This window comes from Pararge aegeria, chromosome 10, assembly GCF_905163445.1.
Source record: "Pararge aegeria chromosome 10, ilParAegt1.1, whole genome shotgun sequence".
NCBI lineage: Eukaryota > Metazoa > Arthropoda > Insecta > Lepidoptera > Nymphalidae > Pararge > Pararge aegeria.
The window spans coordinates 17833284-17849158 of NC_053189.1; the positions used below are offsets into that span (position 1 = coordinate 17833284).

At 36.8% G+C, this 15875-nt stretch overlaps 1 non-coding gene across 1 annotated transcript; it reads right to left on the reverse strand.

Annotated features, from left to right (window-relative positions):
• Nucleotides 1-11905: 11905 nt before the first annotated feature.
• On the reverse strand, nt 11906-12024 carry LOC120627172. Its single transcript, XR_005658896.1, has one exon. It is a non-coding gene; the product is annotated as a 5S ribosomal RNA (ribosomal RNA).
• Nucleotides 12025-15875: the final 3851 nt, after the last annotated feature.

The following is a 15875-nucleotide window of genomic DNA, read 5'->3' on the forward strand; positions in this document are numbered from 1 at the left end:
TTTTTTTACCCAGACACTGAAAAACATTCATGTTCATAACACAAACATTTTTCCAATTGTGGGAATAGAACCTACGGTCTTGGACGAAGAAAGCAGGGTCGCTGCCCACTGCGCCAACCGGCTGTCTAACGATGCCACAGACACACACACATAGAAACTGCACACTTGTAACACCCCGTCCTTTTTGCGTCGGGGATCCCGCCCCCGATGTCGTCGAGCCCTGGGGTTCTTCTCATGGCAAGCTCTCGCGCTCGCCCCACTCCCCCGGTGACGCCGTAGAACCCGCCGCCGTAGAACTGAACTGCGTTGGGGTTATAGTTATTTTTTGTTATGGTTCTAAAAGCAAAAATGATGACGCGGGCATATCTGTAATCTTTTGCGATCTAGTTGATATAATTCGTACAGTCATTGGCAGTTTATTGAGCTGTGTTCTTTTTAATTTATTGCATGCAGTAGGTACTTTACACCCATATTGTTGTCTGTCGTTCCTATTTCCGTGATTAGATTAAATAGCGACAGTTGATTAAAGTATAATAGGTTCAGCTGATCTTGAGATATTGAACGTTGAGTATCTCTTAGGTAATTTACCTTACGCACCGAATATATCGTGTGGTGACGGTAGATCCGAATATAGTTGTCCTCATCACTTGTCTTCCTGCAGGGCTAGCACAGGCAGGAAACAAAAGTTATATCACCCCATTATATATATCCCCTCACAGGGGATATAATTAACTTGTCCACCTGCTAAATCGCGGGAACATAGAATCGGAGAAGTTTACCCCCGTTTATTATTGCACATATATTATTTGGATATTATTTCCACTTGTGCGCCTGTGCTCTAGGCGTTGAAAAAGATATTTATTTATTTTATTAAACTCTTTATTTGTATACCACAACATTAACATATATAAAATATAACAAAAACAGAAACATATCGAAAGAAGTAGTAATACAAAAGGCGGCCTTATCGCTTAATAGCGATCTCTGCCAGGCAACCTTTGAATTAGGATAAAAAAGAAGAGGAGAATAGACTGCTGGTGGTACGAATATTAAAATACATACATGCGAATAACTACATGCCAATACATAAAGTAGTGTACACAAATAGAATAAAAGTAAATAATATAATTAATAAATAAATATAAAAATAAACTAATATATATAATAACAACACTTACATGTTTAAATACTTTAACATACAATAAATGAGTAAGTATATACATGCTATTAATAGTCGTTGACAATATAAAGAGCCTTAACTGCTCTTTTAAATATTGCCAGTGATTTGGGATCAGTGGATTGGAAGATAAACTTTTATCCCCGGGGATATAATTATCTCCTGCCTAAAGTCAAAGTCAAAAATTTCATTTGTTAAATAAAAAACTGTTGAATTTTTATTCACTTTACTATTCACAGTTGATCCGTTTGATAATATTCGAAATAAATTATACAAATTGATTGTTATATTTGCCGCTAGCTGGCGTATAAGTCAAGAAGCGTGGAGTATTTATTTTTAAACTAGCTGTTGCCCGCGACTTCGTCTGCGTTTGATTTTGTTTTTTGATGTGGCATTCAATTTGGTCGTAGTTTTAAAAAAAATTAAAGTATTCAGTATCGCTAAGCCTTAAATGAGGGGGTTGCTGCTGTCCGCAGAGGAGTTCTGTCCTCTATTTCTAACCACATTCATCAGTTCTACACAAAGTTTGGGCAAAAAAACACATAATATTACAACCTCTGTAGTGCAAAAATAATTATTTAAATCGGTTATAATTTGTCGGAGTTATGGTGTAAAATCGTCACACATTTTCATCCTCTCTCCCAAAGAAAACGAGCTTAATGTCGGCATAAAAAGTATCCTATATTACTTCTCACACTTCCAAGAATATGTGTACAAAGTTTCATGAGGTTCGGTTAAGTCGTTTTGCGTGAAAGCGTAACAAACAAACTTACATTGACATTTATAATATTAGTAGGGATAGGGATAGCGGAAACTACACAGACGTATGACGTAAGCGTTACTTCCGTCAGAAAAAATCAGAGTTTTACTTCAAAAAAAATGTATAAGGAGAGTACAAACCATTTGTATAACCATCAAGACTTTGCAGTAAATCACTTTCTTTGTCGGAAAACTTTAAGAATAACATCTGCAGAAAACCTGCACGCCTGAGTGTTTACCATAATAATCTCTCGGGCATATGAGCTCTACCAATCGGCACGTGACCCGCTGGGTCAAAGGCCTACACCCTTCTCATTCTCAGAGGAGAACCATGCCCTGTGATGGGTTGGTAATGATGCTTTGACAGATTACCTAAAGCCCCTTTAAATAATCGGCTTATCAGGCTACGTCATTGGCTTTAGGTTAGTGATATCTCAAGGCAGATTTAGATACGATCGATACGGGATGCTGACACGTGAGACTTGTTGGGTCGTAGATGACAGAACGATAATGAAATACATATTCACTGTTATATCATAAGATAATTTCAGTTAAGCTATCGTTCTTAATATTATCTTAACTAATATTATAAATGCGAAAGTGCGTTTTGTTGTTCTTTACCCCATAACGAAGTAACCGACCGAAAGTAGCTCGTCACAGCAATCTAACCTGGTGGTAAGTGGGGTTGCAGCCTAAGATAATAGCGGGCTAACCTGTTAGGGAGTATGGTAGTCTTACCCCTAATCGGTTTTTATGCGACATCGAACCGGAACTCTAAATAGCACAGCGGTACGTCTTTGCGGTTGGTAATTAGCCACGGGCAAAGCCTCCCAACAGACCTCCTACTTAAATTTACAGCGCTCACCGATTAGAGGTATGACTCCCATACTCCCTAATAAGTTAGCCCGCTACCATCTTAGACTGCATCATCAGATACTACCAAGTGAGATTTCAGTCAAAGGCTAACTACCAATCCGCAATCCGGTGGAAAAAATAAAAGGAAATAGGCACCACTAGCCTTTATATCCCACTGCTGGCGACAGACCTCTGCATAGAAGAGAGGTTCATAGAGCATAGACCCGCGACGCTGCTTCGCTGTGGATTGGTGGGTTTAATATCACAGGATATTACTCGCTATTATTATTAAAACTTTTTGTCAAAAAGCTCTTCCGAAGTACTACCGCCAAGCCTATTTCTGTCGCCAAGTATTACTGTGTTCCGGTTTGGTGGTTTGCCGGTGTAATCGTAATCACAGGTACATGAGGTTAACACCTATGCCTTAGGTTGACGGATATAGGGCGGTAATTTATAGGTCGTGTTCCTAACGCATTAGTAACGTAAGTAACGTTTAAATTCCTAAAAAAAATCGCCAATTTCTCTAGGGCTACCAAAAGGGTCGGAGGTAGCAATAAAGCTTTACCACCACGCCTATGGAGGGTAGAGGTAAGGAGAGTCATCTTATATGGGAGAAAAGTTGAAAAAGTGTCCAGTTGTTGCGCTAAATAACAGTTCAAAAATCCTCCACAATGGCGCTGGTGGATGCACTATGGTATGAATGTAGCAATCGTAGATGAATTGAAGTATGCCGAGTTAAAAAATTTAATGTCATTATCGACTAAAGTAGTTAATTATTGAGAATTTCGACAACTTACGTTGTACAAAATATTGTGGTAAATATAACCTTACTTCCTTGTATCTCCATACTTCCTTGTTTATTTTTCAAGCCTACTCTAACAATATTTATATTTGGCGCTTCTTTTAAGAGTTACCCTGATGCAAATATGGCGCCATCCTAATTTAATAAATTTTGACGACACTTTTTCATATACACAGATGACTCTCCTTACCTCTACCCTCCATAACCACGCCAAAAAAAACGGCTGCCACAGACAAACGATGTAGATACCTACCAATTTTGAACTCACCTCATAAGTTTGATTCGCAGTTGACCATGCTAGCATAGAATCGCTATGAAGCGTTAAGGCCGCCAAATTGTATACGTTGTTTTGTTATACTTTTCTTTTTTTATGTACTTCTGTAGTGCAATAAAAGGATATTTATTCATTCATTCACTCAGAGTCAGTTCAGCATATCAAACAAAAATCTTAGCTCCCAACTAATATTTCTCACATGACACTTAGCCGTTCTAGTATAAAGAAAAGTCTTGTGACGACAAAACATTATGTGCGCGTATTACTTACCATTTTTGTCGTGATATAGCTGTCGGGTCATAGTTTTTTTTTTGTCATAAATCTTTTTTAATAGCGACAGAATAATAACATATTATTATAACATAGTAATAAATTATTCATAGATCGTGCGTTAAGGGCCGGATACTGCGGGGAAGTGATCTAGGTCCGCTGTCTTTTATTATGTGCATATTTGAGGGACAAGTAGAGAGTAGGGTTGCCAACTTTTATTTAAAAAAATCTGTTAAACGCAGCATGTATACTACCAACTAATCTTGTATATAATATGATTTCAAAACATTTGAACAAGGGTGCCTAAGTGTGTTTATTCTTTTTATTTTTTTATTTTTATCGGTTCGATCGTAACAAAATATTATATATGTATAAAAATCTTTTATATTATTTTTTATTTATTATTACACTTTTTTTCTTATTTTTTAATTATATAATACTTCTAAATGTGTAGACTATTAAGTTGTATTTTAATTCTAGTGTGTGTATATCCAAATAAAGTTTTATTTTCTTTTCTTTCTTTTCTATTTCAAAACCTTTATTTTTCGACGGTCGATAAGCGCAGTGGGCAGCGCTCCTGCTTTTTGTGTCCAAGGGTGTGGCTTCGATTTCCACAACTGGAAAATATTTGTATGATGAACATGAATGTTTATGTGTCTGGGTGTTTATCTGTATATTATTTAAAAGTATTTATGTATATATTCTTCATAAAAATATTCAGCAGTCATCTTAGTACTCATAACACAAGCTAAGCTTATTTTGGGGCTCGATGGTGATGTTTCTAATGTCGTAGTATATTTCTTTATAATTAGCGATTTTGGTAAATCGCCACAAGCAAGATTAAATATCAATTGTATTTCGCCGTTATTCCCCATTCGGATCAGGTATTAAAAATCTTCGCTCCTCATATTTATCAAAATTCAGGATAGTTTTAGAATTGAGACCATGCTTTTAAAAGTTTCATCCTTTTATTAATGCTTCTGCTGCACTTTTACTCCTTCCCAACAGGATATTAGTTACAAAAGCTAAAATCGGCGTACTCGAGTTGATTTTCTTAGCCTAACTTGACATTAATAACAGAAATTAAATAAGTTAGAATCAGATAACTTAACCCAATGATCGCCAACCATACATAAAGCTCCAAGTATTCAAACGCGTCACTACAATGTGCCGTTTTTTATAACAACTACTTTCAACAAAGGTTGTCTGGAAGAGATCGCTTTAGCGATAAGACCGCCTTTGCACACCTACAACACAACTAGTTTTTTATTATTTTATTAATAGTACATAAAACAACTAATAATAATAATAATAGTGAGCATTTGTCTATAACCTCACCTAGTGGTAAGCTGTGACGTAGTTTAAGACAGTAGTGGGTCAATCTGTGAGGGTTATGGCATCTATTTCTACACGGTATCGTACCTGCTATTATCCACTGCTCCCCATCTCGGAAAACAAGCGCCTATTCTACGTATATGTGCGAAATACAACGAGTTGTCCAAAAAGCTTATAGGAAAAAACTCACCGAACACTTAACGGTGAGTTGAATATTTTGACAAATTAAGTTTACACGACGCTTTGTCTATGCTATGTGCACTTGTAATTGACGTGCAATCAGTCCATGTTTTTGTGTGTGTGTTTTATTTAGAAACGTGTAATATGCATGTTGTTAGTGCTCTTAAAAAATAAATTTAGACGGCTGGTTGGCGCAGTGGGCAGCGACCCTGCTTTCTGAGTCCAAGGCCGTGGGTTCGATTCCCACAACTGGAAAATGTGTGTGTGAAGAATATGAATGTTTTTCAGTGTCTGGGTGTTTATATGTATATTATTATTAGGTATTTATGTATATTATTCATAAAAATATTCATCAGTTATCTTAGTACCCATAATACAAGCTACGCTTATTTTGGGACTAGATGGTGGTGTGTGTATTGTCGTAGAATGTTTATATTTATTTATTAGAATATTTAAAAAAAAAAAATATATTAATAAGTTGTCACCATTTCACATTGTCACTTAAAACTAAGGAAATGTAGTCGCCAACCCTAAGTGGCCCGATTAATTGGCACTTCCTTGAATAAAGGGTCGATATCACTTCTAATGCTGTGGCATAATAACAAAGCGTTTACGTCCATTATTTCCTCTTTCCCTACAAATAGACAACGTAAACTGCAATTACCTAATCGAGGTTACGGCTCGTGTTACTTTAGAAATATGACACATTGTCCGCTGCGAAATGTTTGTAATGCTCACTGGGGAATACAAGACGTCTTCGCAACGACTTCTGCGATCGCGATTGTTTTTGGGGTTCCGTACCCAAAGGGTAAAACGACTCTTATTGAGACTCCGCTGGCCTCGACGTCCTGCTGAGCTTCTGGAGTGACCCGGCGGGGAGCCGTACCAGTGGCACTACGTACAACGGAAGGTTCCGGCCGACCAAGTACGGAGACAACAGGACAAAGAAGAAGAAGACTTCACTGTCCGTTCATCTGTCTGTCACCAGGAAACACATGAACTAGAAAAGTGAGAAAGTTGAAATTTTCACAGACGAGGTGTTGCTGACATAACATTTTATCAACAAATACTAAAAAATAGAATAAAATTTATATTTAAGTGGGCGCCTATACAACAAACGTGATTTTTAGCTCGTTTTTCTCGCTATTTAGGGCGGCAACAGGTAGACGCTGTAAATATTTCCCGAAATATTATAACTTTAAAAAAATTTAGAATATTTGATTAACTTTAAAAAAATTATATTTCATGATAAGTTAAAAAAAATAGAACAAAATTTACTGAAAAAATATATTAAATTAATTTAAATTTTAAGGACTTATTTTATAATAGAAATGATTTTTTTCGCCGTTTTTATACAAAATGGTACAGAACCCTTCGCGCGCGAGTTCGACCTGCACTTGGTTGAATTTTTATATATTTATGTTACTACAAGTTAGCCTCGGACTGCAATCTCACCTGGGGTAAGTGATGATGGTAACGGGCTAACAGGTTAGGGGCAATGGCAATTATATTAAAGCCATACCCCTTATCAGTTTCTACGAGACATCCTACCGCTTCAGAACGGGGCAAGCGTCCTAGGCAAAATTAATTTGAATATTTTTGTATATTTCTCTGAATTGATTGCCGCGGCTTAGATGAAAAAGGGTTTACATCAGAAAAAAAAGGGTTTATGGATGTAGCACTCACACAAGGTTTGTTGTGGGCTTCTTCTTAGACCAGGACTCGTTTGGAACCCCCGTAGCTTAAGTTTTAAGTTTACGAATATGGTTACCGCCATCATCTCACTACCGTGTAATTCTCATGCATCATCAAAAGTGCCACCTATGGGCCTACTTGAATAAAGATATTTTTGACTTTGACTTTCACTTTGACTATACTTACACCGGCAACCACGCCCTTCAGACCAGAATTGCAGCATTGCAAGAATGCTGCTTAGCGGTAGAAATAAGTCTGGCGATAGTACTTCTACTACTAATTATGGTATAGTTGTTTGTTATCTCATCTCATCTCATTTGTCTCATTCAAAAAAAATGTTTTGTTCATGTTTTTTTGAATGAGACAAATGAGATGAGATGAGATTCATAACAGGCACTTTCACACACAGGCAGGCATTTTTTTTCTCATTTGATTTGTCTGGTGGCTTCGGCCGTGGCTAGACCGTCCTACCGTCAAACCACGTTTAACATGATGATGATGGAAAATTGTATAAAGAAATGTTTCCGTGACTATCCTTGCGCAAGTACCTAGGTATTTTGTAATACGCCCGCGAACGTTTTATCAATGAAAGCAAGATACGTTGAGGATTTTTTTTATATCTCCTTTGTTTGTCAGCATTGACATAACATATCTCTGATAGACGTAATCTGACACGTGCACGAGACAAGTGTTAAGACTTTTCGGATCAAATCTTTTTTGCTTATCTTTGACGCCACGATTTCTACGACGAAACCGAGGACGACGGCTAAGTTTTTTTGTATACAACGTGTCAATGAAAACCGAAACAATACTTCATAGGCTTTAGACGTACATTATGTACTGTCTCTGAGACTTATCTGTAACACCGTAAACCTAATAGTTTTTGAGTAAACCACTGCCATAGATTTTTACTAAAATAAATCAGATACAGCCCTAACATCACATGCAAAATTAATATCATGTGACTACTGTCACTTTGTTAGGTACGCGTCACGTAGCGTAGGTGCTATGCGCGTTTCGGTCTTTTAGCTTCAATAGGGTTGTCAAGTAAACACTTAAAATATTTTGAATTCGTTTGTATAGTTTAGAATAAATTTGAAATATATAATCTTTTGATTTACTAATATTTTTACGGGGTGATTCCTTATGAAATATACTTATGCAACCTTCTGTACAGTTAAAACTAGCTGTACGTGCAGTCTTCATCCGGGTTTATTATGCTTTTTATACAAATCCCGTGAAAACCGTTGGTTTTAAACCTTAAACGTTGGTTGGTTCCGTTGGTTGGATAAAAAGTGATATAAAAGCCTTTGTTACTCTCCATCCTTTCAACTATCTTTATGCTAATAATCAAGTTGATTGGTCGCTTAGTTAGGGCGTAAAGGAAGGGCAAACAAACAAACAAATTAATAAGCACACTTTTATATTTGTTAGTCATTAATAAATTAATTCATTTATTTCAAGTTTATTTTATACAAGCACTTTTGAAAAGTCATGTCTGTCTGTGTGTAGTGACTCTACCAGGTTCGAAAGGCAGATTCTACCGTGAAGAAGCCGGCAAGAAACTCAGCAGTTGCTCTTTTCCAACATCAACACTTTACATTTTAACATTCATTTTTCTATCTTGATGAAAGATGTTGCTTGGCTCGCCATGGCAGTAGTTCTTCCCCGGACAAGCTCTGACGTTAAAAGCTCTCCTACTGCCGAATCAAGTAATATGTATAAGAAAACGATAGATTAAAAATAATCAATTAATATAATCGCTAATTATTTCAATTGCATATCAGAAATTTTATCAACCATCAATTTATAATTCATCAATCAAATAAATTTTACATCAAATCGCTTCACTAATAATATAAACATTATAAAATCTAGTACCTACTAAATACTTATCATACCTACTTTTCACTGTGTTACGCAACATTTTTTAATGGTTTTATGATTCAGATGGTAGAGCCAAATTAAGATTAAATTTGAAAATTAGATTAATTTTTGCATCCATTTCATTCAATAAAACGTGATAAAAAAAAAAGTTATTAAAAAAATCAATATCCATTTATTCCAAGTAGGATGTAGTATTCATTTATTTTATCTCTCTCTCTCTCTCTTTTTGTGCCTCTCCACTACTGGAGGTTGGACGTCAGCTCAGCGAACTTCGGTCTTGTGCCAAGCGAAACAATGCTTCCACGCCTACAACATTGGTCCATTCACGGATGTTGCGCAACCACGACTTCTTCCTCCTTCCAACACGTCGTTTGCCCTCTACTTTGCCCATCATTATGAGCCGGAGCAGCTGGTATCGCTCATGTCTCAGAACGTGGCCCAGATACTCGACCTTACGCTTCTTAATGATAAACAAGCAGTAACTCCCGGCTTCTGGCGACGCGTTGGAGTACTCTCACGTTAGAAACTTTCTGTGTCCAGCTAATGCGGAGCATTCTACGATTTATTTTATAGGCAAGTTTAATATTTTTTATATATTAGTTTAAGCAATTTTTTAAGTCAAGTATGTCTGTGTGTATCGCAGGTTCGGAAGGCAGATTCTACCGAGAAGATACCGGCAAGAAACTCAGCAGTTGCTCTAATATCCATGCCGCGCCACACCCATAATCACCACTGGTAGACGAGACGGTGTTCGCATAAAAATGCACATAACTTAGAAAAGTTGAAGGTGCTTGCTGGGATTCGAACTCGGCCACCCGAAAGTGATGCCGACGTTCTAAGCACTGAGCTAGCACCGCGTCAGAATGTATACCTAACTACAATTCTGTATAACTTACTTAGCGTGTGTGTGTTATGTATCTATATAACTTCACGCTCATATTTCAACACACATTCACGCGTTCTACAGCATAGACCCACCACGCTCCAATGCGGGTGAACGACAATTGTCACAAATTAGTGATAATAACCGGGACCGATGGTTTAACGTGCTCCTCGAGGAACGGAGATTCACTTTTTCATATATGTCGTTAAACATCTTTATAATTATAAATATAACCTCGTCTTCGAAACCACCGCAGCGAGGCACAGTTCCTAAGATGCTGGCAGCATTGCCCCTTTGGATGGCCAAATTAATTCGTTGGTCAAGGTAACTGCCCGCTCTAGGATCACCGGTAGACTCGATAACCATTTTTGATAATTCTTTTTTGCTCGTCGAGCTGTCGATAATATATATATTGCAAATGTTACTGGTGCCGACATACTTGCATATTTACGCAAGTCAATGACTGGTGCATTTTACTTGACCGAGCTTTCTGTGAAGACACGTTCCGAATGAACGATCCATAGGTATCTGTGGCAGCCGACCGTTACTCGTATGTGCATATCGGTTGCTGCAAAGGATAGCCTGTGCTACTAATATATGAACCTTCCCTATATGGTCTCCTTGTAACTTTTTTAACAATAATCTTATTATTTCTTCCAATAGGAATTTCCCATACATACTCGAATCGGCTTAGAAATACGTTATCGCCTGCTGATTAGGAACTAGGATTTTTATAGAAACCTCATCTTAAGTGTAAGTACATTCAGGTTATCTCATTCGAGACGTAAGGAGATATGTCGGACATTTATATAGAGTTAGGAGCGATTGATAAGGCAGATGTGATAACACGCGGATATTATGTAAACAAAATATTGATTCGCGGATTTTGAGTCGCGACATAAAATGTCTCAGTACAAGAAAATCCTATACGACATATTAAGTATGTGAATGGAAAAATTCACGACAGGCAAACACGCCTTTACTGGGTAAGAGACTTAGAGCGGATAAGAAATTATTTTATAGACGAAAAGTTTAAGTTGGGTTGGACTAGAGCGGGTAAGAAATTATCGCATAGAGAGAGAAGTTTAAGTTGGGATGTGCAAGAACAAGTAAGATATTATCGTATAGAGAGAAAAGTTTAAGTTGGGTTGGACCAGAGCGGGTAAGAAATTATCGCATAGAGAGAGAAGTTTAAGTTGGGATATGCAAGGACAAGTAAGATATTATCGTATAGAAAGAGAAGATTAAGTTGGGGCGCCTAGTAAAGAACTTTTGGTCGGTGATTCGACGACTGAAGGCTCTGAAAAGTGGTCGCTAACTATGATGGGTCTCATAAGAAGGCTCAGGATCAAGCGGGCGATAGAGCAATACTTGGAGTACCTGTAGGTGATCAAATCAGGAATAAGGAGATCCGTAGAAGAACCAGAGTTACCGACAAAGCTCATAGAGTCGAGAAAGTGGCAATGGGCGGGGCACATAGCTCGGAGAAACGATGGACGTTGGGGTCCCAAATTGCTGGAATGCCGCATAACTAAACACATGAAAAACATTGACATTTGTCACAACGCCCGCGCCTTAACCCAGCTTGTTGAAAATGTGTGTGTATATTAGTGTACACACGTAAGAAGTGAAACTTCTTTTTTTGTTTTATTAAAAAGAAATTAAAAATATTCACCAAAAAATACGAACCATGTTGACTTTCTTTTTCGTTTTATTAAAACAAGGTAAAAAAGCCATAAAATGGTGACTTCCTTATTTATTTTAGATTCTATTCAAAACGAAGCAAAAAGCCAACATCACGCGGTGTTCCCAGGCGGTCACCCATCCAAGTACTGACCGCGCCCGATGTTGCTTAACTTCGGTGATCGGACGAGAACCGGTGTATTCAACATGGTATGGACGTTGGCGACAGTTGTGTTGAATTACACAATCAGAATATGACAATCTGTCAGATAATATTAATACCCAATAACGGTAAAGTTAAACGTTTAACACAACCTTGTTGGAAGTCGCATTAGAAGTTTCACTTCAATAATTGCAGTGTGATACCAACTTAACTTAATCGGGACATCATAAACAAAACACGAGTGCGGCAATGTTAAATAAAACACGCGTGTCTCATATTTTAGATAATGAGCATTATAACCATGCAATAAGGTCTACGTTACGAGGAAAAAAGCTTTTACGTTAAACCAAAATTGCTAGCAATATTGAGCACAACCCGGGAATCGAGTCGAAATCGTAAACTGCAGTCAATCATTTTAAGTCTTGGGTTTTGACAGGAAAAGGATTATAGGGCAAAGAATGCAGACAAAATGATAAAAGTCTTACATCGTTATCAGTATGAGAATCAAACTGCAATATCTTAATACATGTGCGCAAAGTATGTACCACACTACCTAATGTGTTTATAAAAACGATTAGCTTTTGCCCACGACTTATTCTGGGTTTATAGCTACATGTATGCAATATTACATATATATATTGATTGAACTGACCGAACATTGATTACAAACAAACAAACACAGCTAGCATGGGTAGGAGACCATTGTATCCGGGGAAAGTATAAACATTTATCTTCTCCCACAGCATTAATAACTCTCAGAACACTGGTTAAATAGTATCTTAACTTCTCCTATTCCCTGTTCTCGTGCTTTAGCAGGTGGATACGTTAATTAAATCCCCTGTCAGGGGATATAATTGGGGGATATAATTTGTGTCTCCTGCCCGTGCTAACCCTTTACGTACCGCATTTATAATATTAGTATAGGTGAAAATAACTGTACTAGTTCTGTCTCATTCAACTACTCGCTTTTTTATTAAACTATGTAAGCTATTGGCCTCATAAGAAGGCTCAGAGTCACTCAGCGGAATATCTCTACTTGAACAAAAGCAGAAATGTGGAGATCGGTAGAAGAACCAGAGTTACCGACATAGCACAACGAGTTCAGAAGCTGAAGTGTCAATGGGCGGGGCGCATAGTTAGGAGAAAGGATTTACCTTGCGTTCTCAAGGTGCTGGAATGGCAGCCCAGGCCTGGTAAGCGCTGCGTTGGTCGACCCCCAACGAGGTGGACAGACGACATTAAGCGCGTCGCAGGTAGCCGCTAGATCCAAGCGGCACAAAACCGTGGAATTTGGAATTCCCTACAAGAGACCTATGTCCAGCAGTGGACGTCTATCGGTTGATATGATGATGTCGTAAGCATTTATTTTATAGAAACGTTGTCCGTAAATAAAGATCTCAAAAATTAAAGAATTATGCAATGAACAGTTCGGAATGTATACGCGTACATACATTTCGGCGATGATACATAAGTAGATGTAGAAGATAGAAGATAATAAATCATTTTCTTAGATTAAAATGCAGTAATTATGACAAATTGTTGCATAATAGTATTCATAAATAATCACGTGTGGTTAAAGACGTTTATTTTCTCAAAATAAATTGTATTTTCACTTAATGAGAATAATTACAACTTATTTTTGTGTAGGTACCTACTATTTAAATTAAAAACAACGGCACGTAAATTAAAATACTTAAAACTTTCGTACATAGCCAGGATCGCACTCAGATTTTCTCAATTACAAAGGTTTTAAGTTTATTTTTAAATATTGAAATTTTGTTCTACTTTAAAGTCGTTAGGTAATTTATTATACAATAGCCGTTGCCCGCGACTTCGTCTGTGTTTGATTTTGTTTTTGATGTGGCGTTCAATTTAGTTGTACTTAGTTCTAAAAAAAATTAAGTATTGAGTATCGCTAAGCCTTAAATGAGGGGTTTCCTGCTGTCCGCTGAGGAGTTCTGTCCTCTATCTTCAACCACATTCAGATCTACACAAAGTTTGGGCAAAATTAAACACATATTATAACCTTTATAGTACAAAAATAATTATTTAAATCGGTTATAATTTGTCGGAGTTATGGTGTAAAACCTTCAAACACTTTCATCCCCTCTCCCAAAAGAACCGAGCTTAATGTCGGGATAAAAAGTATCCTATATTACTTCTAACACTTCCAAGAATATGTGTACAAAGTTTCATGAGGATCGGTTAAACAGTTTTTGCGTGAAAGCGTAACAAACAAAATACATTGGCATTTATAATATTAGTAGGGATAGGTACTATTAAAATTAAAAACAACGGCACGTACAAAACAATCAGAAATTATATAAAAAAAAAACTTGAGGGTAAATTTATAAATACTTAATACTGTCGTACATAGCCAAATTTTGTTCTTCTTAATATACATTATTGCTCCTTCAAAGCTTATGTTTTTCTTACCGTAATTTGTTCGTGGTTTGTTTAAGCAAATGTTATTAGCACTACGAAGTTGCGATCATATAACAAATCAATAATAATTAAGCTTTTTCATGGATATTCAAATGCAATAGGTATTCATTTATTTCATGTATTATTAGTGCTTTTCAAATGTCAAGTTTGTCCGTTTGTAGTGACTTCATCTGTTCAGAAGGCCGATCCATCGTAGTTTGAAAACGGAAATAAACTCAAGAGGTTGCACTTTTCCAAAATTTTATAATTCCAAGCAACCTTGTCATTAAAAGAAGGCTTCAGCTATTAGTGTTAACAGTAATATTATTTAACCAAATAAACTATTTTTTATTTTATTTTAATTTTATTTTATTAAGAAAATTAACAATGGGTGAGTTTTCCTCACGCTTGCTCGTTACGTGAACCTTATTACATCGACATAAACCACATTATTCACTAGCTGTTGCCCGCGACTTCGTCCGCGTTAATTCCGCTATTTCACAAATCCCGCGGGAACCGTAGATTTCCTGAGGTTTGCTTTTGGGTATATAGAGTAAGTACCTTAATCATGTAAAGGTAATAGAGTAAGTACCTTAATCATGTAAAGGTAATTTTTATTTACTTATTATTATATATTACCAGGACGTGTTTGGAACCCTCGTAGCTTTAGTTTTAAGTTTACGAATGTGGTTATCGCCATCATCTCACTACCGTGTAATTCTTATGTAATGTACGCATCAAGAGTGCTACCTATGGGCCTATTTGAATAAAGATATTTTTGACTTTGACTTTGACTTAGACTCTTAATGCCTATCCTTAAGGCTTTTATGACTTTTACTAGGGACACATTATCAAATTCAAATTCAAAAATGTTTTATTCATGTCGACCTTATTACAGGCACTTATGAAGCGTTCATACATTTAACATGTCACACTAATGTTAGTGATGGTGATAACTGCATTCGTTGACTTAAAACTATAAGCTAGGAGGGTTCCAAACGCGCCCTGGTCTAAGAAGAGCCTACAACAAACTTAGCCAGTTTTTTTTATCACCATCTCACAGTCTAGTTAATGTTGAGCAATTCATATCCAAGCTTTTTTATCATACATGTATTTTGTATCATCTATCCGCTTTTTGCATACTCTGTGCTACCTCTGTATGCACAAAACTATCTGAGGTGTGCGTTTAATAGCACAGGTATTGCAGACAATGCAAAAAAACCATAGATAAACCTCACTTAACTTTTCCCGAACATTAAAAATAAAAGAAAAAGTCTCGACATCTGTATGCAAGTGATTGCTCAGAAATAGTCTTGTACATTAATAGAAAGTAGAAAGCATAGTATGACATCGGGATCAGCTCTGTCTCTAATAACTCCTAATTACAGAGGAGTCAACGTTGAAATACAATAGCAGATTCAAAGTCAAAGTCAAAAATATCTTTATTCAAGTAGGCCCATAGGTGGCACTTTTGATGCGTACATAAGA